Source organism: Sciurus vulgaris (assembly GCF_902686455.1).
Source record: "Sciurus vulgaris genome assembly, chromosome: 15".
NCBI classification, from domain to species: Eukaryota; Metazoa; Chordata; class Mammalia; order Rodentia; family Sciuridae; genus Sciurus; species Sciurus vulgaris.
This window is the reverse complement of record NC_136476.1, coordinates 26,353,743-26,374,516: the sequence shown is the minus strand read 5'-3', so window position 1 is coordinate 26,374,516 and position 20,774 is coordinate 26,353,743. Positions and strand designations below refer to the sequence as shown.

General features: G+C 38.6%; 1 pseudogene across 1 annotated transcript; it reads left to right on the top strand.

Annotated features, from left to right (window-relative positions):
- The first annotated feature begins 1,266 nt into the window (after window positions 1-1,266).
- Window positions 1,267-2,139, top strand: LOC306644879 (large ribosomal subunit protein uL18-like; annotated as a pseudogene). The gene has a single exon. The product of its transcript is annotated as a large ribosomal subunit protein uL18-like (transcript).
- Window positions 2,140-20,774: the final 18,635 nt, after the last annotated feature.

Sequence of the window (20,774 nt, the reverse complement as noted above, 5' to 3'; positions counted from 1 at the left end):
TGTCCCTCAGCAGTAGGGGGGCAGGCGGGCAGGCTCAGAGATGGTGTCTGACCTCCGCGTGGGGGTTGGCAGGCTGGCTAGCTCCGCCCGATGGCCAGCCCAAATATTTTCACTTCTGCATGTAATTAACATTTAAAAACTGTTGATGAGATATTTTATATCATTCTGTATACTTCGTCTTCCAAATGTGGTGTTTATTCAATACATCTCAGTTTCGGTAAGCCACCTGCCAGGAGTTCAAAAGCCACAGGAAGCTCTGGCACGACTCTGGTGCATGAGATGGCAAGAAAGCTGATCTGAAGGGTGAAGGAGGGAGGAGGGAGACTAGATCGAACTAGAATGGAAGCATCACACAGATTGAAATATTTTTATGCTTGTTTTCATCCTTATACCAATAAATGATCAATTCTATCTATGGATCACAATTATAGGCGATCCAGATCCTGGAAGACACCAAGGACCAACAGGAATCATCAGGAATCCCAAACCTAGGGTTCTAGTTCCTAGTTTTCACATGATTCCCCTTGGAACATCTGGCTTACCAGTCCCCTACCACCTGGAGTTGAAAGAGGCCTGAGACAATAGGGGTTAATTAGCTGATGACCTAAATGCTTCCTGCTCTTCCTTTCAATTTTCCAGATTAAAAGTTTGAAGTAATAAAAGGTGTCCTTCTCCACTCGGTCATATTTCAGGGTTTCAAGGTCCACACCCAAGCAGAAAGCTTTCTTTCCATTCCTTGGCTAGGATCTTGAACTACTTAGAGATGAGAAAAAATGAAAGGAGATCTTTCTGATTCATTTCCATTTTTGTGTCATTATAACTCAGTAAATCCACTAGAGTAAGAAATAAATCTCATAGCCTATGACCTGGCAAACTCAGCCACTAGCACCTATGTTCTTGGAATGTAGAGCTCAGCTCAAGTATCTCTCTCTGCTTGGGTGCTGCTCCTCAGAGTCTAACTTTCACTTCAGTCATTTGCTGTCAAGGAAACACATTTTAAAACCAGACAAGGGTGGGGTTAGGGTTTCTATTATTAGTTCTCACCCAAAATGAAGCTATTCTTCTTCCCATCAAAACACCCTCAGAAACTCACTCACACTAAATAATAAATAAATCTCCCATAATGGTCTGTTCTCAAATTTGACCAAGTAGCAGAACCTTCTGAATATCATGTTACTTTGCTAGGAACATCACTAAAAATTACCATATAAAAATTAAAGACTGCTTCTCTCCCCTGTAGCACTGCTGGGCTGCAGGCCTGTGTGGAGCCATAGACTCCTGTCTCTGTTCCACAAGATGGGGTTTGTTAAAGTTGTCAAGAATAAGGCCTACTTTAAGAGACACCAAGTGAAATTTAGAAGAAGACAAGAGGACAAATTTGATTACTATACTCAGAAATGCTTGGTGATCCAGGACAAAAATAAGTACAACACACTCAAATACAGGATGATAGTTCATGTAACTAACAGAGATATCATTTGCCAGATTGCTTATGCCTGTCTAGAAGGGGATATGATAGTCTGTGTAGCATATGCATATGAACTACTGAAATATGGTGTGAAAGTTGGCCTAACAAATTATGCTGCAGCACATTGTACTGACTGGCCTGCTGCTGGCCCACAGGCTTCTCAATAGGTTTGATATGGACAAGATCTATGAAGGCCAAGTGGAGGTTACTGGAGATAAATCCAATGTGGAAAGCACTGATGGTCAACTTGGTGCCTTCACCTGCTATTTAGTTGCAGGCCTTGCTAGAACTACAACTGGCAATAAAGTTTCTGGGGCCCTGAAGGGAGCTGTGTTTGGAGGCTTCTCTATCCCTCATTGTAACCAACGATTCCCTAGTTACAATTCTGAAAACAAGGAGTTCAATGCAGAAGCACATCAAAAGCACATCATGGGTCAGAATGTTGCAGATTATATGCATTATCTAATATAAGAAGATGAAGATGCTTACAAGAAACAATTCTCTCGGTATATAAAAACAATGTTACCCCTGACATGATGGAAGAGATGTATAAGAAAGCTCATTCTGCTCTACGACAGAATCCAGTCTATGAGAAGACGACCAAGAGAGAAGTTAAAAAAAAAAAAAGAGGTGAAACCATCCTTAAAAGTCCCTTGCCCAGGAAAAAATAACAGAATGAATCAAACAACATTACCCTATGTAAATTTATGATCACACAAATGGCACGCCTTTACGCCATGTACAAACAGAGAAACAACATGTATCCCATTTGTTTACAATAAAAAAAGGAAAAAGATGTGCATATACAGTGCATATACACATCCAAACTTTATAAAGAATGCTTCATTTTGACTGATCCTCATAAAAAAAAAAAAAGTCCCTTGCCCAGAAGAAAGATCCGGTAGCTTAAAAGAAGGTAAGCTTCCTCAGAGCTCAGGAATGGACTACTGAGAGTTAAAACCAAACAATAGTTTTTCTTTGAAGTTTTTTCAGATAAAGATAATGAACTTATCGAACAAGCAAAAATAAATAAATAAAGGCTATTAAACAACTTTATATTAAATCAAATACCATTTAGATTTTACTATATATAAACAATGGCATATAACAAGAGTATGAAAAGAGTTGAATTCAGGAAATTTTACAGTTGATAACATCCCATCATTTGACTTCACATTTTTGCTAGTGTAGGTGAAAACTGCCACATCCAGAAAATCAGAACTGACTGAGGAGGAGATTTTTCTTGGAAACTTAACTTTAAAACTAGTAGGTTACAGAGTCTTTTTTCACGGGCTTTACTTTTTAACAGGATCCAAGACTTTATGTTTGGTGACAGAAAAGTGACACAAAGTCCTACCCAGTAGAAGAGGACTTTTTTGTTTTGTTTTGTTTTGTGGTCTATGATTACACCCAGAATCCAAGGGTAAGCAGCAGAAGGCTCGCTGATAAAGAGCCAACGCCTCAAGGGCTAGGGATGTTGTTCAGTGGCATAGTGCTTGCCTGGTATGCGTGAGGCCCGGTTTCACTCACCCACTACTGAAAAGGGAAAAAAAGGAAGCCAATGGCATAATTCCTAAGCCAGAATGTTCCACTGAATCCTGCCACAGTCCAGAATCTGGAGGAAGGGAAGAATATGATCCATTTAATTGAATGGTTTGACTTAATTTTCTCTAATACCCTTGTGATTCTAATGTACAGCAGAGTTGAAAACCATCATGCTAAAATAAAAAGGCATTCATTTGTTATAAATATACAATGTATCTTTGATTCTGTGTTCCATTTTAACACTTTTTTTTAAAAAATTATGATGCATTTAATAATTTATATCAAAAAGAACTTACAAGCTGCCAAATAGATTAAGATGGTAACGTACTTGTCATTTCTTGCAATTCATATGGGAACAGTGCCCAGTCTCTCCAAATATATCATGCATCTTTAAAGCTGGGACAGTTTGGTGTGACTGATTCATACATTATGAAGGACTATTATTTGGGCAATGGAAATCCATGAATAAAAGCTGCTGGCTGTATTTCAAGAGAAACTTGTGCAATTCAATAAAAGAAAAAAAGTATGAGTTTAACCAAACAGAAAATGCAGATAAAATCCCATTATTTTTTAATATACTTTGACATTAGACTGTAGATAAAGATGTCAAAGGGGTCAAAATGTGAAGCACACACTATGGGAAGCAGCATATAACAGGGATGATCTATGCAGCTATAGTTGGTCAAAAGTGATTTGTTGCTCTTGGAATACAGTAAATAAGCCAGAGTACTGTGTTTTGTAATAGATAATATCTTAGAATTGAAAGACCAAACCACATATTGACATTCACTATCATAGAAAGATAACTATAATGAAATATTTCAAAATATTAGAGGTTATTATTATTAAGAAATAGTCTTTAGATAATTTTTAGTCTTCTTCACATTTTCTTCACTTTCCAAATTTTCTACTGAATGTAGATAAATTTCATAATCAGGAAAATTAAAGACTGTTATTAAAACAAATACATGAGCCTAGGTCTTTATCTCTCACTTCCCCTAAAAAAAATCATTGGGCAAAAATAGAAATATCATAGTAGTGACAAGAGAATTAAAAAAAAAAAAAAAAAAAAAACCTAGATTTCAGAGGACTGAAACTAGGCTTTTAAAGATAAACTTTTTAAAAAAGAGTAAAGCCCCATATGTAAATGATTGTTAAGACTTTCTTCATACCCCTTCTCCATACTCCAAACAATCTTTAATTAAACCCAGAGCCCAACTTACTGGAATGATGTTAATGTGCCAGAAAAAAAGAAGTTAAGAAGCTGTCCACCTTCTCCCTTTCCAGCATTTCTCATCCGAATGGCATGCTGTGAAGCACACACTTAAACTGATTGGTATTAATGCATGCACACAGGTTCCAAATGTCAGCAAGATGCATTTGCTTTCAGGTTATATTAATTCTGCTGATTACAAAGAGTTGAGTAAATAAATCTTAGTTATACACAAAATATGTTTTAAGGTCCTATCAGATACATGCCCAGAATTTTCTTTCTCCACTGCCTCACTTTCATTTATTTATATATTCATTTGATAAACACTATGTACCAAGAACCAGTCTAGGCCCTATACTAACAAGCAAGGCCCTTGCCCTCTTTCAGCTTACATGCTATGGGTTTAGGGCAAAAAGCAAGTTCACTGAATACAATACAAAGGGAGAACTGCATAGGGAATGCCTGGGGCAAGGGAGGGAGATGGAGGCAGGGAGCAGGTCCCCTTAGCTAGGATGCTTAGGGACTCTCTCAATGGGGAAGTCACATTTGCATAGAGACCAAATGACAGGAAATAGCCCTGCAAAATTCTGAAAAAAAGAGTATTCCAGGCAGAGGAACCAGCAAGGATGGAAACTAAGAAGTAGGAGGAGATTGATTAAAAACTGTCACAGAGAAGATCAGTTTGGCTAGAAACAGAGAGAGAAAGGGAGGGGGGCAAGAGGAGCAAGGTGAGATCAGAGAGTTCTGCAGGAACCAGGTCATGTAGGATCATGCATGCCACAGGATAGAATTGAATTTTTTTTCCATTTCTTATATAAAAACTGTAAAAGCGATATGATGCGATTTATACATCTTTTAAAAATGTGTGACACAAGAAGATGAACATTACTCCTCCCTTGATGTGTTCACCTTCAGAAATAAACTGAACTAAGAACATTTCAGAACAGTCAGGAAACCTCAGATCAAGTTCTGTCTCCATCTAGCTGCTGCCTTATCTCAACCAAGTACCTAATCTTCTGGCCTTGGTTTCCTCAGTTGTAAAATGGGAGTTCCCATCAAAGTCCTGAAAGGAGATATACATTAGTTGAAGGATTCAAAATTATCCACACAGTGGGTGGTTAGAATGCTAAGTTCCCTCTTTCTTCCCCTACTTCCATGAAGAATGGAGACAGAGAGAAGACAGCAATTCTCCTCTATAATTGCTGATAGGAAAAGTGAGCAATGTGACTGGATCCCTTGTTTTGGATTCATCCAAAGCAGACTCTGAGATAAGGATATGCACTGGAGTACTTGTTTGTAAGATATTCCAGAAAGCATTGTTAAGGGATAGAGAAGTGAGAAGAGAGAGAAAGAGAAAAGCCGATAAAGAGAATACTATCAAACATGGTACCACTATAGACAAGTGGGGGTTCAATCACATTGGGGAATTCTGGAAGGCAGTGTAGAAGACACCTTGGAGTTTTCCCACCTGAAGAACAAGGAAGTTCGGCATTTACCCATAAAGTCCTTCAGTTCCAAGAACCCACCTTGCACTATAAACCTGCTCTTAACTTGAGCTAAGTCTTCCATGACCAGAGAAAGCCCTAAGCAAAGAGTCACCGGTCCTGGCAGCTAGAAGCCATAGGCAGGTATGCCCAGGAATGGTAGGTACCAAGCGGATGTGCCTGGGGCTGACAACGCCTGCCACACCTTCAGTCTCTTTCTTAACACACTGTAAAGTCCCTTGGATATAAACATCCTCCTCACTACCTGGACTACAAGATGATTTTCTCCAGATCAGGACAACCCCTGGGATACTGCAGGTGATAATGTCTGCTGGATACACCGCCAGGGGGCCCCTGAAAAATCCTGCCTAGAGGGGAAAAGAGTCTGGCACTACATACCTGGTCACACCTGCAGGGAAACTCACTGTCCTGGCCTCCTTTTAGATCAGGTTTGTGATTTTTTAGACACAAAACAGGTCGAACCTGTTAGGAATTTCAACCCCTAGGGAAATTTTCCTTAAACAGCCTTCCTGTTTATGAAAAAGTTGAAATCAATATGCTTTGAGAAAAACCAGGTTTTGCTAAGTTTGGTCATTGGGTGGAATTTATTTCTTTGCTATATCAAATGACAAGATCAAGACACAACATTTAATGAGAAAATTTACCATGTCCCAGGGAAGAGAGGCACATGCAGGACATTGTATAAATGAGAGTGCTGGACAAACACAAACTATGGACTGATGTGTAATACAATTAAGAGGACACGATAGAACCAGATGTCATCTAATGGAACTCTACCTTATTTGAAATGGTATAATATAGCCCAGCCCAAGAAGGAATATACCTCTTATATTTGAGGATTAATAATGTAATCCCCAATATGTTGAGTATTTATTATAAACCAATCACGGTGCAAAACTGTTTTAACATATTTAAACTGCAGAACAATATTGAGATAAGTATTATAGTTCTCTCTTAAGAAATGAAGAAACAGAAATTAAAAAGCTTACAGTTAACCTGCATTTAAATCCCCCAAACGATAACCGCAGTTATAATTTACCTGAGGTAACTTTATAGAGAGATCCTCCTACAACCTCCATAACATCTACAAAACTACATACAGAAAAACATATTAACACCCCGAGTTCTGGCCACCATCAGATCCCAGCCAGGGAAGCCTGGAGTAATGTCATCCACTGAGCACCTGAAGGGCTCTTTTTCTTATGGGTCAGTGGAATCTCATTCACATTTTTGTTTTATATTTTAACTCTTAACCATATTTAATCTGTGTTTCTAAAAATGGCTAGAAGGGAAGACTGTTTAATATTCCTAAAACTAAATGAAACCTAAGACCAAATATCATTTCAAATTAAAAATCATTCTCAATTCTTTCCCAACTGATTTCATGAGAAAAATGGAAGACATTGCCCAATGGCAGAAAAGCCAAGGTGTATCTTACTTGATCCCTCATTTTCACAGAATAAAACGAAGAGAAACTTCTAAGTACTTTCTTTCATGTCCCTTTCAAAGAGAATTCTCTAAGTTTGCTTCTTTATGGATTAACTCAAAATGAACTGCACCTCATTTTCCTTCACACAGGGATGAAAGTGGAAAACAATAAACTGGAACACCCACACACGGCAAAAAGGCAGTTTATTAGTAAAGAAAAAAAGGTTTTTAAACAGAGCAAGAGGCTACATAGTGAATGCTCTTGTTTTACAGATATAACTATTCTCTTGTCAAAAACCTTTGTACCTAGAGGATACTAAACATGTCAAGTCCAATCAATTCCAACTTTTGGGTCCTTCCCTGTCTCTTTCCCTTTCTCCTTCTTTGTCACCCTCCCAAACCAGAGGACCTATATGTAGCTTCAGACCCTTCAACTCTTTTGGTCAATAGACTTCACTATGCATTGCCTCAGTACCGCTCTTGGATGGGTGAGGCATAGACACGTGCATCCCTATTGAATTGCTTATCTACTGCTACACAGAAAATTATTCTGAAACTCAACAGCTATTGGAAGACAGGTCTCCACTGGGCACCTTGTGTGTCTTGTGAGCAGAGGCACAGGCAGCATTTGATCCTGGCAACAGTTTCCAGGATATTTAAGCACCAAGTAATGTTGGAAGATAGAGATAGCGTAAACCGTTTAGAGAAGAGATCAGATTTATTTGCTTTCCAGTATAATAATTTATTCCTCCAGGGCAACCTTTGAGCATATATTCCTGGTGTCCTCTTATTTAAAAAAAAAAAAAAAAAATGGAATTTCCCAAGCTGAGGGTTCCTTAGCTATGAGACAGATCTACTGTGTAGGTAGCAAGTGTCTGTGCCTTCCCCTGCATCACCTCTAAAGGATTTGGGGAACAAAAAAAATCAATGCAACACAAAATCATGCTGACCACTATGTTGTGTATAAGTCTCTGACTCAGGAGTCTTGTGACTTCAACTAGTATTTGTAAGTCTCTTTTGGACATAAAACAAAAAAAAAAAAAAAAAATTGTTAGATTGTAAGTAGAGTAAGGTCTTCTCAGCTTTGACTGTGGTTTCAAACAATAAACATTCATTTTCTCAGTTCTGAGAGTCGGGAAGCTGGAACTGGCTTCCTGGGTAGTTCTAGCTCAGGGTCTGTCATGAGAATTGTTATTAGCTGAGACTGCAGGCATTTGAAGTTTTGATGTGGTTGGAAGCTACACTTTCAGGAAGGCTTATTTACCCAGCTGTTACCTAGAGGCCTTAGTTCCTCACTACATAAGCTTCTCCACCAGAGCTATTGGAGTATCCTTTAAAGCAGTTGGGTTTCCCTAAAACAAGTGATCCAAGGGAGCCATGACCAAAATCAAAGCACAAGGATCTCTAGGGCCATTCACAGATTGTCAGGTGAGCACCACACACACACACTGGGTATCTGGCTGGCCTTACCAGGTGCTTTAAAGCCAGGAGAAGGTAACATTGTTGTAAAAATGGCTAGGAAAAAGAAAGAACAACTCAGGGATTCCAGAAGTGGCTCCAGGAGAGGTTATTTCAGCAGGGATGTAAATCTTAGGAAGGGCCCAACAAAGGGAGGTCAAATTTAGTACTTTTTCCCTATGAGGATTTGCTTTGACTTTGAGACAGTTGACATATTCAAGTCTTGAGGGAAAATAAAGACTCGCCTGCTGCTATCTGTTTTCCCTTCTTTCTTCCTGAAGAAGGCAACAGCATTTTTTCTTGGTCACTTTTCTACCAAAAACTCTTTCCCATTTGACTAGCCCATGAAGAATGGAGCATTTTTCTCATTTTTTTGTGAGGTTCAACAATGCCACCCAACACGTGCATTCACTGCCACATCAGAGTGACACTTTCACTACTTCTGATCACAGCAAAAGTAGATCCACAATGAAAACCATGTACAATGGGGGCATCTGTAAACAATAAGGAGAGCACAAAATGTTAAAATAAATGTGTTGTGCACCTGTGTACACACATATACAAAAAAGGTTCTAATTAGAAGTCAGGAAGGAGCCCAATAACATACGATGTGATTCTAATTCATATTCTCTTGTTCTGTACTGTGAAAGAGGACAGGGAAAGAGAAGAAATGTGAGGGAAATTATAACTTGTTAATGCAACTTGCAAGCACTACCACATAATATTGAAATGTTTGCCTAGAAACACAGAATTGTGTGCGTGTGTGTGTGTGTGTGTGTGCTTATGCACATGTGTATGTGGCATGGAGGAGGTGATAAGGGACAGCTCTAGGGACTTTCAGAAGCAAAAAACAAAGATCTTATTTTAGCAAGAGAAAGCAACCCTTTTTGAGCATCTTCTATATGCCAGACTCTATGCTAATTTTATTCACATTTAATTTTGTTCAAAACATCCCTATGAGGCAGAAATGATCACCCCATTTGACAGGTGAGAAAGAAAAATGTGGCTAAGAGAGAATGTGACTTGCCCTACATGACAGTTAGTGAAAGACACAAGATTCAAAAGTACATGCTCTTGCATATCTCACTGTGTATTTGACAAAATAGGGGACATCTGTTGCTTGAAATGGTGAAGAGGAGAAGTGTCCATCAGAAAACATTATTGAGAGAATCAGTATTTCTATAATTTGGGGAAGATCAGATAAGTAAACAACTAAGGGTAAAGAAAATCATAAGTCATCCTAAGAAGAAGTAGAGTGCATATCAGTTTACAAAATCTCCTTTCAACAAAGTATTCTATAGGGTTTCTTTCTCTAATGGCTCTTCTAGTGACTTTGAGTCCCTGAAAGAGGGTCACTAATAACCCACTATGTATTAAGGAAAAGAAACTCCAAACTCCCCCAAAAGACCCAAAGCACCTTGGTCAGGATCCTGTTTCCTGAATTTTTCCCTGGTATGTTATCAGCCCTGGAGTTATACTGGTCAAGCATAGCCCTTCTAGATGCAGGCTGCTGTCAAGAGATATGTGAGAAGACTCTACTCTGACATCTAAGCAATCCTGCAGAGTATTAGCCAGCATTCTTAACTCTGTGGACATGACAGAGGAACACCAGTCATTATAATCAACATCCCCAAAATGAATCTTCAATTTAATCGTTATAGTCATGTAAAAGTGAAAGTTCACTTTTATAATCACAATGATGACAAAGAAAATCTGGAACACCAATCTAGACAGGGCCATAAGATACCCAGTGCCAACCTTTGCAAATCATACCCTGTGTAGTCAATAAGATTCAACTACTTTCTCTTGATCTTTCCAGAGTATTGCTTGAATGTTTGGAGATCATTGTTTTCAGAAGCATATTAAATATGGCTCACATGGCAAACTCTCAGTCATTGATAGAAGGGAAACTTTCATCTGAGCAATAATATTTTAGTTGTTACTATAAGAAAATGATCTGGCTCAGATTTATCAAAGTATAGCAGTCAAGGGTAAAGATGGGGTAATATGATCCATGATACTGTTCTATTGAGAATCATTAGAAGACTCTAAAACTTTGTCCGGCACTTCTCTCCAATGGAGGAAATAAAATGATAAATCCTACTTCTTAAATCACAGTACAAACCCAGAATACACAGTGCATTGGTGTCTGGCTGGTGAAAGTCCATTTGCACAGTGCATCATCTCCATAGGAGGAGTATGGTCCAGTGTAAAGAACATGGACTACAGAGTTGAACAGACTTTAGTTTGCATCTTAACTTCATAGTTATAAAATTGACTGGGAAATTTACATAGAATCTCTTAGGAGCCTATTTTCTCCTTTGTGCAATTAGAATGGTAATATCTGCCTCTGGGATTCAGTAGTATCTACCCATGAGAACTTGGATAAACTATCTGAACTAGATTCTGATATATGCTGGCTCCTCTAAGTCTTAGCATTGAATTCCATTCATTCATTTTCCAAGTCTTTATGTATAAAACTTGAGGCTACACATTCAAAAATAAGCCCTTAAGATTTTGAAACCACAGGACGAGTTTCCAAAGAACTATATCTTTCAAATTGAATTGGCTAAGTCATAGGGTATTTAACAGGGTGCTGGTCTTGAAGAGAATAGAAGATTTAATTTGGTTTAGTTCCTTTGGCATTTGCAGGTGAAAACCACCACAAATTAATTAGCATGTCTTCATTTGCTTGAGGATGATTAATAATACTCAGGGAAAACAGGTTTACATAATTCATCAGTCTGACACAGCCCAATACCTCTGGAGTTCTGAGAACTTCCAATCCCAGTTGGTCTGTGACACTTTAAAACTAGCTACAAAATGGTGCTATTCTTATAGATCCTATATTAACTGATGTTCTGAAATGAAGGGGAAAATCTAATCATAAACTGAAAAGCTACTTTCTTTTACTTTTGGGGGGAAAGGATGTAAACAAACCTTTCTACACAGAACATCTTTGATTTGGTCACCAATAATTCCAATTCTTTATTGAAAGTTTACTTCGAATAGATGATGCCACTATCAATTTGGTTATTAATCTGGTCTTGCAAAACTTAGCAGTTATGTCAATTACCATTTAGAATGCTTGCAGGACACCAACTCAGATGGAAGGGTCTCCTAACCAAGATCATTCAAAACTATCCCATTTAAAATTCTCTTGACTGTAATTTTAGAAACCCTCAAGTTATTTTTATACTAAGGAAGAATTAAAAGGAATCATATTGAAGTGTCTCATGGTTTTCCAGTTTGGGGGCGGGGGGGGGGGGGCCAGAAACTAAGACCTGGACCACCTGGGAAAGTGTTCTTTACCAAGGCAATGTCCTTTCTCTATCTTTAATCTTGGTCTTTCCAAAAATCAACCTCATTTTTATTTCTTTTTATACACAGTGCTTCTCTAATTCCATAAGTATAGGACAAGAAATGCCAGGCCTCCCAAATTCACATCATGTCAGACTTAGCCGCAGTTTGCAAGATCTAATTGGCCCAGGCCAAGTCAGGTACCTACCTTTGGTCAGATCAAGCCTTCTTTGATCAAATCAATTCTGACAAAGGAGTGGCATTAGGTACTGCAAACATGGTTGCTGAGATCCATCCCTGTAGAAGATGAGAAATGACATGAAGAAAAAAGGTGATTTTCTACTATGTAAATCAGTATGAGAGGTTCCAGCTATCCCACTCCTCAGTATTTATCCTAAAGAATTAAAGTCAGCTACAATAGCAATACATACATACCCATGTTTATAGCAGCACAATTCATAGTAGCCAAGTTACAAAACCAGCCTAAGTGTCCATGAACTGATAAAGAAAATATGGTATACACACATCATAAAATTGTGTTCAGCCATAAAGAATGAAATTATGTCACTTAAAGGGAAAATGAATGGATAGTTTGAGTTCTTCTTTTCCTATTCGTATTCCTTTAATTTCCTTGGTCTGTCTAATTGCTCTGGCTAGAGTCTCAAGAACGATATTGAATAGGAGTGGTGAAAGAGGGCATCCCTGTCTTGTTCCAGTTTTTAGGGGGAATGCTTTCAGTTTTTCACCATTTAGAATGATATTAGCCATGGGCTTAGCATAGATGGCCTTTACAATGTTAAGGAATGTTCCCACTATCCCTATTTTTTCTAGTGTTTTGAGCATGAAGGGGTGTTGTATTTTATCAAATGCTTTTTCTGCATCTATTGAAATAATCATGTGATTCTTGACTTTAAGTCTATTGATATGGTGAATTACATTTATTGATTTCCGGATGTTGAACCAACCTTGCATCCCTGGGATAAAACCCACTTGATCGTGGTGCACTATCTTTTTAATATATTTTTGTATGCGATTTGCTAAAATTTTATTGAGAATTTTTGCGTCAATGTTCATTAATGATATCGGTCTGAAATTTTCTTTCCTCGATTTGTCTCTGTCTGGCTTGGGTATCAGGGTAATATTGGTTTCATAGAATGAGTTTGGGAGGGTACCCTCCTCTTCAATTTCATGGAATACTTTGAGAAGTATTGGAATGAGCTCTTCTTTAAAGATTTTGTAGAACTCGGCTGAGAACCCATCTGGTCCTGGACTTTTCTTTGTTGGTAGGCTTTTGATGACCTCTTCTACTTCATTACTTGAAATTGATCTATTTAAATTGTGTATGTCCTCCTCGTTCAATTTAGGCAATTCATATGTCTCTAGAAACCTGTTGATGTCTTCGAAATTTTCTATTTGGTTAGAATATAGATTTTCAAAATAGCTTCTAATTATGTTTTGTATTTCAATCGTGTCTGTTGTGATATTTCCTTGTTCATTCCGAATTTTGGTGATTTGGGTTTTCTCTCATCTTCCCTATTTGCAGATGATATGATTATATACTTAGAGGAACCAGGAAATTCCACCAGAAAACTGTTAGAACTCATAAGTGAATTCAGTAAAGTGGCAGGTTACAAGATCAATGCTCATAAATCCAATGCATTTTTATACATGTGATGAATCCTCAGAAATTATAAAAACTACCCCATTCACCATAGCATCGAAAAAAATAAAATACTTGGGAATCAATCTCACAAAAGAGGTGAAAGACCTCTACAATGAGAACTACAGAACACGAAAGAAAGATATTAAAGAAAACCTTAGAAGATGGAAAGATCTCCCATGTTCTTGGATAGGCCGAATTAATATTGTCAAAATGGCCATACTACCAAAAGTGCTATACAGATTCAATGCAATCCCAATTAAAATCTCAATGACGTACCTTACAGAAATAGAGCAAGCAATCATGAAATTCATCTGGAAGAATAAGAAACCCAGAATAGCTAAAGCAATCCTTCGCAGGAAAAATGAAGCAGGGGGTATCGCAATACCGGAACTTCAACTTTATTACAAAGCAATAGTAACAAAGACGGCATGGTACTGGTACCAAAATAGACAGGTAGATCAATGGTACAGAATAGAGGACACGGACACAAACCCAAATAAATACAACTTTCTAATACTAGACAAAGGCGCCAAAAATATGCAATGGAGAAAAGATAGCCTCTTCAACAAATGGTGCTGGGAGAATTGGAAATCCATATGCAACAGAATGAAACTAAACCCATATCTCTCACCCTGCACAAAACTCAACTCAAAATGGATTAAGGACCTTGGAATCAGACCAGAGACTCTGCAGATTATAGAAGAAAAAGTAGGTCCCGATCTTCAACATGTCGGGCTAGGACCAGACTTCCTCAACAGGACTCCCATAGCACAAGAAATAAAAGCAAGAATCAATAACTGGGATAGATTCAAACTAAAAAGCTTTCTCTCAGCAAAGGAAACTATCAGTAATGTGAAGAAAGAGCCTACAGAGTGGGAGAATATCTTTGCCAATCATACTTCAGATAGAGCACTAATCTCCAGAATCTATAAAGAACTCAAAAAACTCTACACCAACAATACAAATAATCCAATTGACAAATGGCTAAGAAAATGAACAGACACTTCACAGAAGAAAATGTACAAGCAATCAATAAACATATGAAAAAATGTTCAACATCTCTAGTAATAAGAGAAATGCAAATCAAAACCACCCTAAGATTCCATCTCACCCCAATTAGAATGGCGATTATTAAAAATACAAGCAACAAGTGTTGGCGAGGATGTGGGGAGAAAGGTACACTCATACATTGCTGGTGGGGCTGCAAATTAGTGCAGCCACTCTGGAAAGCAGTGTGGAGATTCCTTAGAAAACTTGGAATGGAACCACCATTTGACCCAGCTATCCCACTCCTTGGCCTATACCCAAAGGACTTAAAATCAGCATACTACAGAGATACAGCCACATCAATGTTCATAGCTGCTCAATTCACAATAGCCAGATTGTGGAACCAACCTAGATGCCCTTCAATTGATGAATGGATAAAGAAACTGTGGTATATATACACAATGGAATATTACTCAGCCATAAAGAATGATAAAATTATGGCATTTGCAGGCAAATGGATGAAATTGGAGAATATCATGCTAAGTGAGATAAGCCAATCTCAAAAAGCCAAAGGACGAATGATATCGCTAATAAGTGGAGGATGTCACATAATGGGGGGGAGGGAAGGGTTAGTGTTAGGGTTAGAGTTAGGGTTAGGGAGGGGGGCAAGTATGGAGAAAGGAAGTACTGTATAGAGGGTAAAGAGGGGTGGGAGGGGTGGGGGGAAGGGAAAAAATAACAGAATGAATCAAACAACATTACTCTATGTAAATTTATGATTACACAAATGGTATGCCTTTACGCCATGTACAAACGGAGAAACAACATGTATCCCATTTGTTTACAATAAAAAAAAAAAAAAGAAAATGAATGGAAATGGAGAGTACCATGTCAAAGTAAGCCAGACTCAGAAAATCATATTTTCTTTCATATGTGGAAGTTACAAATAAAAAAGGGAAAAAAAGTGGGAGGCAGAATCTATGAAAATAGAAGGGAGACTGATAGACTAGAGGAAGGGGGCCAGAAGGAGGGAAGAAGGGAGGAAAAAGGAAGATACTGGGGAATGATATTGACCAAATTATATTGTTATATCATGTGAATGTACAAATTTGTGACAATGAATCCCATTATTGCATATAACTATAATGCACCAATAAAAATATGGAAAAAGAAAAAGTATATTTTTATAAGTAAAAAAGAAAGGTGGATATCAAGAAAGGAAACACCAGGACTTCAAGAAAATCCTGGAAAAAAAAGTCTATGGGCTTATTCCTCCAAAATAAAATATTTCAAGGTCTTGTTTATTTTTTCTTCAATCTGGTAAATAGTATGGGTTGCTGTTGCTTCTATTTGTATCATATCTAAAGGAACTATGTCAATCTCACAGTGCAGAAACTTCTTATTTTTTTAAAGTAATCTCTGAAGCATGTTGTCTTTCTTGACTTAAAACATCAAGTCACAAATAATCGATATTTGCCCTGAGGAAATCCTAAGGCTGTTTTAAAAACCAGAATCCTATAGTCCTCTGGTGACTTGTAGCTCTAGGAAAAACAGCATTACCCTCTTAAAAGAACAATCTATGGTTGTTTCTTCTCCTATAAAGAGAAGCTTGGCTTAATGACCCCATTTCACTGGATGGGGTAGGTTCTTCCAGAGAGAATGGAAGCAGTTATTTTTTATTTCCAAAGACATCTAAACAATGTTCCATATACAGTTATCTGCTATCTGACTTAGAAAAGGTGACTATACAATTAAATGTTGATCTCAATTTCTTTCAGATGGCTAAAGTCTTTGGGGGAGATGAGAACTGGTCAGACTAACACTTGAAAATTTCAACCTAAACAAGAATATAAAAGAAATGCCACTTTTCTATCAAATAAACAATTTGTTTTCAAATGGGTAAAAGACAAATATTCCATTAAAAAGAATACACAGATGATAAATAAAAACATGGCAGGATTTCAACATCATTAGTCAATATAGAAATACTAATTAAAACCATGATAAAATACCAATAAATATATATTGATATATAAACATATATGATACACCAATTTAAAAAATATACATATGTTTGGGTGATATATATAATATAATGGTTAAGTTAAAAAACAGATAATATCAAGTGCTGTCAGGGATGTGGAGCACTGGAAACCTCATCCTGATTTTGGTGATAATAAAAAAAATATTCACTTTGGAAAATAATTTAGCAGTTTCTTAGCAGGTGAAACATGCACTTACATAAGTCAGCCCTCCCACTGCCCGTATGGACCCAGAAGAGATAAAACTTACAGACTGAAAGCCCACACATAAGCGACTTTATGCATAACTGCCCCAAACTGGAAAAAATCCAAATATCTGCCCTGGGCAATGAATAAACTATGGTAGGCCCAGGAACACTTAGCAATAAAAAAGTGAACAAATGACTGGTGTATTCCACAATGTGGATGAATATCAAATGCAATATGTTCAGGGAAAGAAGTTGGACTGAACAGGCTACGTGTGAATCCATTTATATGACTTTCTGGAAAAGGCAAAATGATGAAGACAGAACACAAAGCAGTGGTATCCAGGGCTGAGGAATTGAATACAAGGGGAACACAAATTTTGAGAGGTGATGGAAATATGTGTATTTTGGTTGGGTGTTGGTTACATGCTCGCATACATTTGTCAAAACTGGCAGAACTAGCTGGGCATGGTGGGTGTACACCTGTAATCTTGGCAACTCGTGGAGGATAAGACAGGAGAATGGCAAGTTCAAGGCCAGACTTGGCAATTAGTGAGATCCTGTCTCAAAAAAAATAAAAAAGGCTTGGGGTGTAGCTCAGTGGTAGAGAGTCCCTGAGTCCAATCCCTAGGAAAAAAGAAAAAAACAGTCCTGACAGAACTGCTAGGGTTAGTTTAACGATATGTAAATTCTACTTTAATAAAAAGGTTTTAAAAATTACCATTTTTGCTATGAAATTTTAAAACATTTTTCAGTGTTTTCAATGAATGCCTGTAATATGAAAAGAGGGCAGTTAAATAGGAATTAACACATAATATACAGTGTTATCTATTGGTAAGCATGTAAATTGCTGCCTTTTCATCTTTAAATTTGTAAGTACAAGCAATGTCTCTAGCTGCTTCTGTGGATTTGTGGAGTCAGAGGTGAAAGCTCTTCCTTTGGTTTGACTGTCTTCACCTACAGCACCCTCCCTGAGATGAGAGCCCTTTTGTCTTGATAGATTTAGGACAGAAACAGAGAGGTCAAGCACTTCTCACTGCCAAAGCTGAAGGCCCTCTTTGCCATGTTGAACTTCTCACTTAACAAGAGGGGAAACCTGCCTCATTTTCTTTGCCACATAATCTTTTTGAATACAAGTGGATAAAGTCCATATGTGCAGAGATGATACAGGGCTGCAGCGATCCACCTTGTTCTACACTACCTCCAGTAGGAACCATTACCCAGCTTCTGCAGAGGGGTGGGCCTGCCCCTTAGCCATCCTTTGGATGACTTATATGGGCTCTATTAATATCACAAGACACTTCCCCTCAGCATCACCTCTTAAGAGTGCATTTCAATCCCCATAAATATTCACAACTGACACCTTCCATATGCCACCTAGACTAAAACGGAACTAACGAGCGCTTAGGAGATGATGTTTTAAAATGATGCACTACATAGGAGCTTCTACAAATTTCTGCTTTATTGCAGGAACCAGAAGCTAGCATTAAAAGGACCGCCATTTGCTTCTATAATTTGTAATTCCATTAGTTACTCTTTTGTTTTTTTAATCTACCTCTACACTTAAATGGATCATTATAAAGCTACAATGCAGAGATCTGGTAAATGAGAACTTGGGGTAAACCCATACTCTCTAGACTTACTAGTTTTAATTCCATTAAGGAAGGTGGAGCTCAGAAATTAGACTCTGCACCTTCTGGGGGTCCTGGTTTAAATCAGTGTGGAGTATGGAGATGAAGAAAACAAAGACCAAAGATTATCATGAAAACATCACTGGAGGGAAAAAAAATAAACTATGAACTGTCTGTCCTTCTGCAAGTTAGGCAAGACTCATACTTTCCATCTGAGCCCTCTGGCTGTGCTAAACTAACCACAACTCTAATCAAATGTACGCTCCAGTCTGCTGCCAGCCACAGCGTGTCAGACCTGACATCAGAATCCTTCTGTCCTCTGACCTACAGGCATGCTGTGAGCAGTAATTAACGTCCATTAAGTGGCTAGTCATCCTTACTCAGCTGCTTTCTGTCAAGGTCTAAGCAGACAGCTGCATACCCCATGACCCAGAGCATGGCATCAGGCCATTTCTGCCTCTGAAGATAGCCAGTGACCTCAGCTCCGGTTGCCCACAGTGCAAAGGCCACAACATTGAATGGCCTCCTGCCACCATAAACAGCATCACCATGATGGATCTGAGACCTGGCTAGAAGTGGCAGAGCAAGGCAGGCTGATCAGAAATGGTTGTTGTTTCGAAGAAGGCTTTACAGTTCAGAACAGTTAAGCCAACACAGACAACTCTGATGGAAATATCGCCAGAACACTGTCAAGGCCAGAGAGAGCAATGATCTACAATGACTTCCTCCTGCTTTCCAAATGACCTATTCCCCTACATCAAGGCTCTGAACTCATGGAGCCCTAACTAGGACTAGTGAACACCAGAAGAGCTGAAGTCATCTGAGAAGAGAAACTAACATGTGCTAACATCTGTGTAACACCAGGTTCTTTAATTACAGCCACTGCACAGCACCTAATATGTGACAGGTGCCAAAAAAAAAAAAAAAAAAAAAAAAAATATATATATATATATCTCCAAAGGTTATATAAGACTTGTCCCATGAGTAGGATAAGTGAATTCCCATTAAATTGTTGAACAAATTCTAAGTAATAATTTACACATGGGGAAACTAAGGCCCATAGAATCTACAGTTTCTCATAGGCACAAAGCTAGTTAGAAGAGTTGAAATTTGAACAGGTTTTTCTGACTCTAAAATCCATGCTAATTCCTTCCTCTGATAGTAATCCTGTTGATGCTGATGTTACCCTGGATGATATGACCTATTACCTCCCTCATCCAATTGTTTGGGTCAAAATCTCTAGGCCCTCCTCTTCCCAGATTTCTACCGATAATGGTTGTAATATTTCCTTTACATGATAAGAAAGGGAAAATACCCCATCATCCTTGTTTGAGGAGATTTATTCCACCCTTTCTAGATCTCCATAGGAAACAACTAATGTGTCCTTCCCCATGGAAGACGGTAATATGCAAACAAACTTTTATGGTTTCTTTCTTCCCCTTTCACTCATATTTCCCTAGAGGAGGGTGATTGTCCACCACTGAGCCCAGTTTGCCAAGCCACACACTGGTATGGGGAAAAAATAAAAGTGTGATGTTTCCACCGCCTCTTTCATGCAGCCCCCATCCCCATGCAATAGGAAGAACGTCCAGCTTTCTTCTTGGTTTTACAGAAGTGGTAAGCTTACTATCTAGTGCCTGAAGTTCTCAGCCTTCCTGCCTCCACTCCACCAGCACCACACTTGGCGAGTGGGCAGTATTCCTCCCTGCTGTGATGGTCAGGGGAGGCCAGACTCAGCTCAACAGAGTCAGCTTCCCAGAGGCAGGAGCCTTATCCAGGCTCCAGCAGAGGTAGAAGCAGCTTCTGCCTTGGGTGTAAGAAAGCGTCGGTTGCTTTCTCTGGTCTGGCTTTACCATGGTTTTGGTAACTAAGGACACTCAGTTGTTCCTGCCTCCACTTTGTTGAGTCAGTTACCATTCCCCTCAATATGTCCATCTTCCTAAAATATACAGAAAGTTTTTATCTGAAGTTGTCTCCTTTGCTCTTCTCTCTGGACTTGTGGGTTCATATACACTGTATTCCTCTACAGTTGTTTTAGTGATGTCTGGGACAGGAAAGGAAATGAGTCCCAAGCAGTCCCTCTTCAGGCTTCTCTTTCAGAGGTACCTCTCCAGTGTCGAGGAGATAGACTGAGGATTGAAGGGAACAGGTGGACTCTGGAATGCAGCTTTTCTGTGCAGGCTAGGGATCACCCATGTCTGCAGTTTTCAGGGCAGGGGAGGGCATCCCCAATGATTCTCCTATAGCATCATAAGAACCCCAACTCTGCTACAAGGGTAGAAGCACTGTCACACCTCTCCTGTGCATGCAAACCCAACCCCAGACTCTCTCAAAGCGTCACCAGAGGCT